A 13,674-nucleotide genomic window follows, 5' to 3' on the forward strand; every position below is an offset into this window, starting at 1 on the left:
AACAGTCTTCTTCCCATCCTAACACAAAGGGCAAGGCTGTTGTAAACACACCATGGGTGGTAGAACAGAGGAGAATCAAAGCAGCAAGAGCTTTAAACAAGGTCAACTCTGAATTTTTTCCCATTTTCATGTTAGTTAGCTTTTTTGCTCTGTTTTAATTGGTGTCCATCCCTTTATATTTGCAGACTACTCCTTGAGCTTCAGCAGAACCTAATTTAACAGCATTGCAAATAAGAAGTTCCCACAAGAGGAGGCTAAGAAGAAAGGTGCAGCTGCTGCAGCAAAAGCATCCTCAAAATCAACAGCATCAAGCAATATCCAAAGGGGGAGCAGGACCATCTATAGGAACAGTAAGAGCATCTCAAGGAGCAGCAACATCTTCTCAAGGACCTAATACAAGGTCAAGGAAGTCTGCAGGAGCAGAACCATACCTCTGTAGCCAAGCATCAACAACAAATACAGCAAAAAACACCACAACAACCATGGCAAGCAAAAAAAAAATAGTGCTAAGTTTGAACTTTGTTGAACCTGTTCCTTTGAAAATTTCCAATATGTATTCAATTTGATGAACTTATATATTTAGTAGTCAGTTTTTGGACTAAGTCACATGTACTTAGACATATATATGTATATATCATATGAATCTATTTTAGTAGACAAATGAAGCATATATTTCAAGGGCAATATTTTTTGAAATTCATACATAAATGATTGTGAGCAAGTTCACTACAAACCAACAGCAACTAAAATTAAGTACATTACATAAATAAGTCACCATACTTAGACATAATATCCTGGATTCCCTCAAACTCCCCTAAACAAGTTTTATTACTACACTAAGTCCTAAAACCATAACAAATACACAAAGTGCAACCACTACAGTCAATTGAACCCTATCACCAATCCCATTGCCGCATGTCATCTTCTTCCTATCACCAGACAAGGCCTTGCATTTAGTCTTCAATGTGTCAACTTCATTAAGCAAACACCTCCTTTGCCCAACAAGATCATCAACCTCCCTTTGCAAAGAATTCATCTCAGACTTCATCAACTTCTTGTCAAGCAGCAGCTGGTTGATCACATCCCTTTGCCAATCAGTTTGTTCTGAGTCAACCCATTCAAAAAATTTGCATCCCCTTGTCTCAGTGTTTTGATCCCAAAATTTGCAAGCCTTGAACTTGCGCCCTGGATTGTCCCTTGTCCAAGATGTCAACCTTGCAAGTGGCAATCCACAGTTACACTTCTTCATTTTAGAGGGAGATTTAGTATTTCAGGACATTTTTACTCCTGCAAATAGCAAACCAAATAAATAAAGGGGCATTACACACAAAAAACTACAACAAAAAGACCAGTTAGCCACACCAAGCTCACACAAACCTTGTCAAACTGGTGGTTGACCACCATTATAAGGATAGCCAGGGGGTGGCCAATTCCCATTTTGTTTCTGCCTAAACTCCCACATACAATCTGCCAAGAACCCAGTATCATTAGTGGTACCAACATGAATGGTGTAGATGTCCTTATTAGGTAGCCTCCTAATCATTTTGAAGACATCACCATCATCTTCTAAATCCCTATATTTCCCTTTATAAATGTACTGGAATTTGGGAAACAAGATATCTATAGATCCTTCTACTGGATAATCCATTTCACGCAAATGGTCATCCCACTCTAGGCATTTATCCATCAAGTTGTCTTTACCTATTTCTACTTCAATGTCAATAACTACACTCAAGTACTTATATCTGAAAACCACCCTATTCTCGGCCATTCTGCAAATAAAATTGAAACAAATATGCAACAAAAAACCCCAATTTTAGAAATATTACTAACATGCAACATTAATTTCAAAAAAACAACAATTCCCTAAATTAATCCAATTTAAGAACCCTAATTTTTCTACAGCATCAAAAAACAAATTATAACAACATTATTCAATTAATCACACAATTGGTAGTACAAACTACAATTTAATAACATATGAACCACAAATACATCACAATTCTACTCAAATCAACTTCAAATATAGCAATTGTATACAAAATTAGTGAAAACTCACCTCTTTTTTCCGCCAACACCAGACCTTCACAAAATGCGTCTGCAATCTTCGCACAACCTTCGCAATTCAGCAATTAACTAGAACCCTAAGTGTAATTCAATTTCTATCCCAGAATTATAGTGTTTTGGTTCTTAATTTTACATAGAATCAAATGGAAAATAAGGAACAAATTCGTTATTTAAAAGGAGGGAGTTAACAAAAACTAGCCATTAAACTGGGACCCACTAACGGCAAAATTGACAGAATGCTAACGGAGGTATTGATATCTATAGTTTAGTCATTTTTTATGTACCAATTTTAAAAAAAAAAATAGATGGGTACCAAAATTCAATTACCCCCATTTTTGAGGTACCAAAATCCAAATTTTCCTCTATTTTATTTCGTTTCACGTCGTACTGCCAATTTGGAGAATTCTAGGACTCTAAGTGTTCTAACAAGGGCAATGTTAGAGATACATATTTTCCGAGAAACATATTTTCTGATATCTCATATCTCTAACATGCAATGTTGTAAATTTACTGTGCACCCACTTGTAAAAAATTTTTAAAAAAATATGAAAACCAAAACTAAGGCCGAGAAAATGACAACTCATGGTATTAAAGAATGCAGAAAGAGGAAAATAACAGTTCTTCCTCAACAAATTTCATTTTCAGTTTCTCTCTCTAACATTTGTTCCCTCTCTCACAAGCTTTGTCTCTAAATTGGGGAAATATCTCCGGCGACTTTCGTACGTTTTCCGGCCAATATTAAAGCAAAAGTCCAAGAACAAAAGTAATTTCTAGCAAATTGAGTTATTTGTTATGCTATTTTCTCAAATGGAGTCCTCAACATTTGACAAATTTTGGCGCTAAAACATGTTGGAAACAAACTATTGGTGATGTTCTTGATGTATCTTTTGTCGTTGATGGTACTTTTTTATCGGCTAATGTGTGCTTCTATGTTTGGATGCGCGTGAACAACAATAGCGTATATTTTATTTACTATGAGTAACCATGATTAATGCCAGCTTTGTAAAATAAACCATAATTGTTTGCATGGAAAAGATAAAATATTGCTTAGTGAGTTCTTCTGATTTTTTAAATTCTTTTGTTTTTATAAGTTAAACTATAAAGATCAAGATTTGGTACAATTACTACTCGATACTTTTTTCTTTATGTGGACAACTATTTTACTTCGTTTCATGTCATCCTGCCAAATTATTCATCTTTTTATACGTACAACTAGCTTTTAGACTAAATAATGTCTCGTGTCATTATAATATAACATTATAATCGCCAGTAAATATTATTTAATTTTTAATTGGTTGAAAATATATTAGTTATGTACAACAACAAAATCAAGCAATCGCACAAACCAAGCTTTTAATAGATATTTTGTACTTCGTATATGTTTAGTAAAAAAGTAAAACGAAAAAAAAGACATACATGCAACGGAAAATATTGTTGAATATATATGCATATAACTTAGTTATTACTCTATTAGGAAGGGAAAAAAAACCCTTAATGAAGTATTAAATAGTAAGGTAACTATTTCTCTCTCTAAAAAAAAAATAAAAATAAAAAAATAAGGTAATTATTATTAATGACCTTAAGGTGATTGAATGGACGCAAGCAATCACACAATAATAATAGAACTTAGATTGTACGTTATTTATGTTATAAATAAGGTTTATAGATTTGTGAATTTGTCATGTCATTATGCATATGGTGCTAAATAATAATGAACGAAGGTTGATTGTTGAAGAATAGACCTTCCAAGTATCACCACATATAAGTGTCCCACATTAATTGATAAAGAGAGAGTTAATCACTTTATAAGGCTAATGGGATGAAACCTCCATTGACTTGTGAAGTGGACTCTCTCTTGGTTTGCGGGTGCGGCCCAAACCCGTATTTAACATGGTATCAGAGTCAGGCCCACGATATGGGACCTTAAATGGCTAGAGTCACTGGGTCAATAGTTGGTCCATGTGAGGGGGAGTGAAGAAGCACTCTAACCCGAAAAATCACATGAGACAAAGATAAAAGGGACCTTAGTACATGTAAGGGGGAGTGTTGAAAAATAGAGCTCCCAAGTATCACCACATGTAAGTGTCCCACATAAACCCGTAATTAACAGTGATACATGTTAATGTTAATAACATGTTATTCCTTTAATTTTTAATAATATTATATATAATACTCTGGTAAACAAAAAATGAGTATAGTTTATTTTGATAATTAACACAATTTTTATACTCAAAATGTATAGTTTATTTTACACATACTCAGCTTCAGCATATACCTAAACTCCATTGTTTCAAGCTTTACACAAGTAGTGTTCTTCATGAAAAAAAATTTATGGACCTAGTTCACTATAATATTGTGGACCTGAGATTCAATAATGCACTACTGATATTATGTTGAACATATAGTGACCCTAATCTTAACATAGTAACCTTTATTAATTTTAGAATAGTAACCTTAATTATAATTCGTGTGACCTTTAATGTTATTGTAAAATTAAAATACGATGTTCTATGTTAAATATAGTGACCCTAATTTTAACATAGGGTCCTTTAATATTTATATTAATCTATATATTAATAATTTTATTAAAAACAATATTAACCTCTTATGATTTTTACAATTACACAATGACTTTAATTTTAACATACACTAGTAGAAAAATTGAAAATGCCACCGCTTAAAGGCCACCGGTTTTTATAAACCGGTGGTTTAAAAAATGGGCGGGTATAAGGAAAATATTATTGCCACCGGTTCAAACCGAACCATTGGCAAAAATGTTTAAGGCCACCGGTTTTGAACCGGTGGCAATATTTGATTAAAAAAAAAACCCGGCCCTTCTTCTTCATATAAACCCCTCTTCCCTCTCCTCTCCTCCTCTTTCTCTCTCCTCTCAGCCGTTTCTCTCTCCCCTCTTCCCTCTCCTCCCTCTTCCCTCTCCTCCTCTTTCTCTCTCCTCTCTTTCTCATCTCCTTCAATCGGTCTTCGATCTACACCACCACCACCACCTCTTCTCCTTCTATCTCCACCATTATCTCTTCTCCCTCGATCTCACCACCACCTCTTCTCCTTCTATCTCCACCACCATTTCTTCTCCCTCGATCTCACCACCACCTCTTCTCCTTTGATCTCCACCACCACCACCAATTTTTCCACCACCCCCGCAACAATAACACCACCGCCGCTACAATAACACCACGAACACATGCATGAGCAGCACCGACTTTAATCGAGGTTAGGGTTTGATTTTAATCGATTTTTTAAAAAATTTTAATTCGATTTTAATTCTGTTTTACTCGATTTTAATTCGAACTTTATTTGATTTAATTTTAATCTATTTTATTCGATTTCTTCTTTTTTTTTCTGGGTTTTTAAATCCAATTTATCTGGGTTTTTAAATCGATTTTTTCTGGGTTTTTTTAATCGAATTTTCTGAGTTTTTTATTCGATTTTAATTCGATATCTTAGGTTTAATTCGATTTTAATTCTGGGTTTTTTTTTTCTGAGTTCATGAAAATCAATTTCGGGGTTTTTGTTTTTATTTTTGTGGGTTTTTTCTGGGTTTTTTTAAAACTAATTTTAGTTGATTTATTGGGGTTTTCATCCTTTAATTTTCATATTACTTTTTTCGGATCTAGAGTTCTTGTTTTTTCGGATCTACAGACAATTTTTTTTTTTTTTAGGATTTTCATCCTTTTCGTATTAATTTTTTATGCGATTATTATTAGGCGAATTTTCTGGGTTTTATTTTGTTAACTGATATTCTATGTTTTGTTAGGCGAATTTTCTGGCTTTTATTAGGCATTTTTTTGTGAGTTTATTAATTTTTGGGTTTTAATTGATGCAGGTGTTAATTGATGCAACAAGATTCAAGACTTTGATTTTGGAATAATGTTTTTGATGTTGTAATTATTATTATATATTTTTTTTGATTTTGTATTGTACAATAATAATTTGAAGTTGAATTTCATTGTTATTATAATTCATTGTAATTTTTTTTTTTGTATTGTACAATTACTGTTATTGTTGAATATAATGAAATTATATTTCATTGCTCTCTATTTGCCTGATATTTTAACTACAATTTTTTATATTACTATTATCATTATAATTGTAGCAAAATAAAAAAAATAAAAAATTCAATCATGTATGTTATTGCCATCGGTTAACCGGTGGCATTTATATGTAATATCCAAAAAAAAAAAAAAGCAGGAAACATTATTGCCTCCGGTTAACCGGTGGCAATACTTGTTTTTGCCACCGGTTTTGAACCGGTGGCTTTTTAGAAGATTATTGCCACCCCCAAATGACCACCGGTTCAAAACCGGTGGCATTGGGGGGTTTTGAACCGGTGGCCAATTCATATTTTCGCCTAGTGATAGTAACTTTTATTTTAACATAGTAACCCTTGTTTTTATTAATAAAACGGCCATAGTGACTCTAATATAAGTAGTTCACAATAGATTGATGTGAACCAAGGGTTCCACAAGTCCACAACTCTCATGTGGTAAGATTCAAAACCTTAACCTCTTAAACCTAAGACAAGACTGTTACCAAGTGATCAAAAAATTTACTCGGTGGCAGAGGCATTAAAATTGCTAATACGGATTAATATGAAATTACATTGGCAACAAAGTATGATGAGAAAGGTTATGCACAGACAGTACAATTCATAAGTCCATAACTAATGAATAACCCTTTTTTGGTAAAATATTCAACGGTAGTTTAAAAATTTTTGCATTGACATACTTGTTTGTGTCAAATGTTTCACTTTTTTTTTAAAAAAAAACAAAAAAACGGAAGGAGTATCAAATATTTATTTTTTATATTTTATCCGTACTAATGCATGAGCACAAACTTGTACTCCATATGATAATTGTACTGGAGTATATTCTTACATTTTTCTTTTTATCATATCACGCGATTAGGAAGGTAGTTTTAAGACTGGCGGCGGTTAAGATTGACATGAGCAAGACGTATGAAAGGGTTAATTAGTTGTTTCTGAATCAGGTGCTGTAGTGTTACGCATTTCCTCCCACTTGGCTGGAGATGATAGGACAGTGCATGATAGGCTAATGCATCTCGACGGTTTCATACAAAGTTTTACTGGATGGGGAGACGAGTGGCCAGCTTAGGCCTAACTATGGATTACGTTAGGGGGACCCATTATCCCCGTTACCTCTTCCTTTTTTGTATGGATGTTCTCTCAAGGATGTTACAAAAGGAATGTGATATGCGCGTTCTCGTCGGTATAAATATGGGACTCAAAGGTCCTTCTATGTCTCATCTTTTCTTTGCAGACGACGCTCTATTGTTCTACAAAGCTAATGTTCGCAATTCCCACATCATTGCGGCTGTTATTCAAAGATTTCGCAACATTTCAGGCCAACAATTTAACCAAGCCAAGTCACACTTCAAATTCAGCCCTAATACTCTGCTCTCCTTGCAAACCTTTCTCAAAGGTATATTGGTCATGGCCAAGGTTGACCGATTCACGATGCACCTTTGAGTCCCTGTTGACTATAGTGGGCTTCCTTTCAGTTCACCGTTGATAACATTGGCAAAAGGCTGACAAGTTGGAATGCGGTCAGTGTGTCTCAGCCATAGAAAATGATTTTAATCAACTCTATGCTCATTATCATTGCCTCTCATGTCTTTAGTTGCTTTGAGGTGCCGAGTAGTATTGCAAATAAGGTAGACTCTCTTGTTGCAGCTTTCCTCTGGTCAAATAGGGAGAACAAGGGAATGCACTAGGTGAGTATAGATAAGGTGTGTATGAAGGGTATGGGTGGTTTAGGAATTCGAAGTCTAGGTTCTTGTAACTCGGCTTTGCTTATGAAACAGGATTGGAGTTTATTTCACAACCCTCAACTCTTGCTCACCAAGGTGTGTGTGGCCCGATTTCAAAGCCCGTTGAATAAATGTTTAGAGGTTCGGTATCGGAATAAGAATTTTTCTTGGGGAATAAGGGGCCTAATAAGGACGGGGAATACTCTGATGAAGGGTTGTGGTTAGAAGGTGGGAAATGGAAAGTCTATAGTAGCAGGGAGGGATGGATGGTTGGCAGAGTGCTAGAATTTAATTCTACAGTTAATTTGCGTAAGGCTAAGGACTAGAAGGCAAGTCACTTCATTTGTCCGTCTGTTTTGAGTGGAACCTTGCCCGTTTGAACTTTGCTTTTTTCCACAGTGATGCCTCGGTCATTGCAAGTATGGAGTTACCCGGTGGTGACTCAGAGGATTATTTGTACTAGCAATACCATAAGTTCGGCCGATTTACCCTTAAGACAGGGTACTCTTTCCTAAAATAAACCAGTTTCACATATTTATCAGTTGACTTTTCAAGTTTGTATAAGACTTTCTAGTCCCTCGACGCCATGTGTAGGGAATATTTCAAGCATTACCCCTAGCTTGAACCCCACCGTGATCATACACTTAAGTACGGCGGCGTCCACACTACGTGAAAAAATGAAATTGGCACCGGTTCAAACCCTGCCTAAGGCACCGGTTTGAACCGGTGCCCATGTGGGGGGTGCCAATTACCCCCCTTTTTGGCACTGGTTCAAAATCGGTGCCATAAAAAGGTTTTGGCACCGGTTAACCGGTGCCAAAAATACTCAAAAAAAAAATTTATCCCTCCTTTTGGCATTGGTTAACCAGTGCCAAAAATGTCCAAATTTTTTTTTTTGTTTTTTTTTCACTTAACAATTAAATCAACTAAAAAAATTAACATCACAATATAAATCGAATTGGTTTCAATATAATCCAAAATTTACAATATATAATCAAATCCAAAATTACAATATAGATCAATTACAACTAACATATAAATAAATAAAAAAATTACATTATAAATCATAAAAAAATTACAATAATCTCGTAAATCAAAAAGAAAATTACAATATGAACATATCAATATTCTTGCATAATCTGTACCTGCACCAATTAAAACAGAAAAAAAAATCAATTGGTAAAAATAAGCATAAGAATAAATAAAAAAAACCCAGAAATTCAATCCAAACAATTCAAACCCAGAAAAAAAAAAAAGCATTAATTCAAACCAAGGAAAAAAAAACTAAAATTGAAATCGAAATTAAAAAAATATCAGAATCGAAAAAAAAAAAACCAAAAATCGAAAAAAACAAAATCAAAATCGAAAAAAAAAACCAATTAAAATTGAAACCCAAAAAACCAAAATAAAAAACAAAACCGCAGAAATCGAAAAAAAAAAAACCAAAACCAAAAATCAAAATCAAAATCAAAATTAAAAGCCAAGAAACAAAAAAAAAACAAAATCCCAGAAATCGGAAAAAAAAAAAAACCAAAATCAAAAACTAAAATCAAAATTGAAACCCAGAAAACCAAAATCGAAAAAAAAATCCCACAAATTGAAAAAAAAACCAAAATCGAAAAAAAAACCAAATACAAAAAAAAAAAACCAAAATCGAAAAAAAACAATTAAAATCGAAAAAAAAAAACCAGAACTTGAAAATAAAATCCCAGAAATTGTTGTTGATGTTGATGCCAGTGGTGGTGCTCGAACTTTGTGGTGGTGGTGGCGGTTGTTGTTGCGGTGGCGGCTTTGGTTGCTGCAGATCTAAGGGGAGAGGAGTTCGAACCTTCGATGAAAGAAGATGAAGATGGAGATGAAAGATTAAAGAAGAACGAAGAGAGAGAGAGAGAGAGAGAGGAGATCGAAGTAAGATGAAGATGGAGATGAAAGAAGAACGAAGAGAGAGAGAGGAGAGAGAAGGAGAGGAGAGGAAATGGGGAATGGAGGCGGAGATAACCAAGATATTAGGGGTTTAGGGTTAAATGATCCTTTTTTTTTAAAGGTTGGACCGGTTCAGTGGCACCGGTTCAAACCGGTGCCCTTTGTATTTTTGGCACCGGTTTGAGCTGAACCGGTGCCATTACTCTTGGTCTAAAATCCCGCCCATTTTTAGGGTGGTTTTTGGCACCGGTTTGGTCTGAACTGGTGCCATATGGGGGTTGCCTTTTTGTATTTTTCTACTAGTGCCAAAGGGAAAGAAGCTAGAGCAAAAGAGTCGCCAACAAGTTTTAGGAACTTGTAAACCGTTCACGGGGTGAAGGTTACACCCCTTAACGATCCAGGAGATCGTCAACTCCAATAGGTCTGGAACCATGACTGGTAGTTCGGGGATGAAGGTACAAATCCAATCTAAAAGAGAAAGAACTTGCCCTAATAATAGGCCTCTACTTTATTCTTCTTGTATTCATGTGCGCTTTCTAACTAACATGCAATCAATAGGTTTACCCTAAACCTGTTTAATCTATGTTGGTTGAATATTAATGCACAAATAAATCTATTATTGGCGATCACTTGAATTATAATCATATTACCCTAAACAAGATTATTAATTATCTTATTAAAAGTGATTACAAGTACAAATTCCCTTTAAACATGCATAAAAAGGTGTGATCAAGCAATAACAATAAATATCAAGCAACATAATAACAATAAATTATAATTATAATCATAATCATAATTATAATAATCATGTTAAAGCATAATATTAATAGCAAGATCTTAGGCATGATACTAACAAGATTAATAACAAACCCTAGCATGTCACTAAACAATAAAAATCAAAGTTTTAACCCTAACATGATACTAACATAAATATTAGGAAAGAATATAGGAAGCATCGCAGGAATCATAATAAGCATATTTGATACTATAACCTTTTCCCTAAACATAATACTAGGAATCATTGTTGTCATTCAAAATATCAAGCATCCTAACATGATACTAGGAATTATAATAACAACCTAGACATGATTTCTATATCATAATATCAATGCAAACAATTAAAGCACTTACTTGGATGCCTCGTACCTCTTTCTAATAACAAAATACACACGTTAGTAACTTCAAGGAAAATAATAAATCAAACAATTAAATTAAATAATTGAAAGAGAGATTTGGGACCAAACCCTCAGAAATTAAAACCTTTCACGTCTAGGGCGAAAGCAACTTCGAACTTGGCTAGGTGTGTCTAGTGCTAATGTATGAGGAAATGTGTTTGTAAAAAGCTATGCTTAAAAAGAGAGAGTGAATCAAGAAATTCTTGATGAGAGTTGGTGAGAATTGGTGAATGAAAACGGAGTTTTTAGGAGACTATTTATAGAGAAAATCAGCCAAAAAGATAAAAAATCAAAACAGAGTTCTGACGTGTAAAACGAGGTTAGCGCCAGACGCTGACATTAGCGCCAGGCGCTAACGCTAGCGCCAGGCGCCAAGCTTAGCGTCAGGCGCTAATGTTGGCGTTTGGCGCTCACTTAATTATTGACGCGTTTTCTAAAATCATATAGAAATTGCCGTACAGGAAGATAAAATCGTATTTTCCTCAAAACATTCTTTTGTTCTGATTAAAACTCTAAAAAGTCAACAAAAGTCAATTTATCAATGCTAATTGAATTAGGAATGAAAATAACCTTCTAGAAGAATCTAGAAACTAAAACCATTCCTAATTACATTAGGAATGATAAATCTATATTAGGCCCTCCTCTATATCATTGGGCCGCATATGAGGCTCAAACCGGGTCCAGTTCAGTAATTTGGCCATAACTTCCTCAATATTCATCGGAATTGGGCTTATAATATATCATTGGAAAGCTCTTTTCAAGCCCTATCAAACTACACTACTATTGGACCCATATCATGAACCAACCAAAATGGATTGACTGTTTTCTCAAAATAGGTATTCAAAAACAGAGAGAAGAGAAAAGAAATTAAAACTATCCGCTACACTAAACTTTCCACACTTTCACTTCATTCTATTATGATTCGTCGTGAAAGGTACTCATCACTGGATTTGGTTTTGGGGAGACACAAATGGGTGTCTACAGAATCCCCCACTTTGACTGAGTTTGGAGAAACGCAAGTTTCGAAAACAAAAGTCAAAGTATCGATAGGGACGGAGAATGATTCAGAACGTTCTGCGATCCTAATTAAATCATTCTTGTAACACCAATACCTGCAAACTAGCATTAGTTAAAACTAATAAGAGAGTTAAGAAACGCGTATCTTGCACCGTCGAGCACACGTCTGTGGAGGGTAACCGATTTGTTGTGACGATCTTCCGCAAGCTAGAGAATACCGCCTGAAGACTGCTACGCCTGTAACTGCCTCCAATTTCCGCTGTGATAGTCTTCGAAAAGATCACTGCTTGTTGATCCTTAATGTTGCTATGCCAGTACGTCGGCACTTTGCTGCTTGTGAACCAGTATGGCGGTGCTTTTGCTGTGATGACAATCCTCTTTTCTTTGGGAATAGTTGCCAACACAACTCTCGTATGATGTATGACAATCCGATTTAGGGAAAGTTGTCAATGCTTCGTAACAATCCATCCTTGGAAATGTTGCCACGATGAAGCGACAATCCGTATCTCAGAAAATTTGCCAAAATCCAATTTTTGGGAAAAGTTGCCAATGCTTCGTAACAATCTGTCATAAGAATTTTGCTATGATCGACAATCCACATCTTGGAATATAACTCTTGAAAGCAATCCACCTTGGAAATTTGCCAAAAAAGAGTCGATCGACAATCCACTTCGGGAAAATTTGCCACTTACTGAAATGAATGACAATCCACACTGAGGAACCTTTGCCGAAATTTATGATGAATAGAGTCCTACAACAATCCTTTGGGAAATTTTGCCATAGGGAACTGGGTGTATGACAATCCAATCTCGGAAAACTTGCCAGCGATGACAATCCGAACTTGGAAAAAATTGCCAAACAGAGAAAGAGCACGACAATCCACGCTTGGAAACTTTGCCAGAGATGACAATCCAATCTTGGAAAAATTGTCGTTGAAGAAGATGCACGACAATCCATTTTTGGAAATATTGTCAGTTGGGGATGACAATCCAATTTTTAGAAAAATTGTCGTTCAAGAAGAATGCGCGACAATCCATATTTGGAAATATTGTCATTTAAGAAGATTGCGCGACAATCCATATTTGGAAATATTGTAGTTTAAGTGCTTGCTTTTAAACCGATACGTTGGTGCTTGTAATGAGCCAGTGTTTTAGGCGCTTAAGCTAAGTGAGACGATTTTTTGTCAAGTCAATCACTTACTACGATTGTAATCGAGCCGTCTACTAATCATGTCAATTTGCTTATGGGGGCTAACTGGCGTACCAAGGAACCCGGAATCGCTATTCTGAGAGGCTTCGAGCTCTGTCGCCGCTGCAATGCCTCTGGCGCCGCGATTTGGCTCTGTCGCCAGACACTGGGATCTAGAGTCAGGTGCTGAACTCTGTTGCCAGACGCCAGATGTTATCGCCAGACAACAGCCTTGTCGTCTGGTGCTGGAGTCGGGTCTTCCCTATTCTGCTCTTTGATGAGTCTATTTTATATATATTTTTATTCCCCATCCCACGGTCATATTTGTGCTTATTTGAGCTCTAATGAGCTATTTTTATTACTAATATACGTTTTCTAGTGTTTTTCTAGAGTTGGTATTATTTTGTAGGAATTTGCATATTTATGACGATTTCCGAGCTTATTGAGCCACTACAAAGACATTGGAGTCGAATCGTATTTTATGACTATATATTTTAAGCCCAAGGCCGAGTTAAAG

The 13,674-nt window shown here is 35.3% G+C and overlaps 1 long non-coding RNA gene across 1 annotated transcript; it reads left to right on the forward strand.

Moving 5' to 3' along the window:
- Nucleotides 1-4,957: 4,957 nt before the first annotated feature.
- LOC145634630 (uncharacterized) lies at nt 4,958-6,125 on the forward strand. Its single transcript, XR_014113453.1, has 2 exons — nt 4,958-5,298; nt 5,912-6,125. It is a non-coding gene; the product is annotated as an uncharacterized LOC145634630 (long non-coding RNA).
- Nucleotides 6,126-13,674: the final 7,549 nt, after the last annotated feature.

The sequence above is a fragment of the Chenopodium album genome, chromosome 6 (genome assembly GCF_948465745.1).
Source record: "Chenopodium album chromosome 6, dcCheAlbu1.1, whole genome shotgun sequence".
Classification (NCBI taxonomy): Eukaryota; Viridiplantae; Streptophyta; class Magnoliopsida; order Caryophyllales; family Amaranthaceae; genus Chenopodium; species Chenopodium album.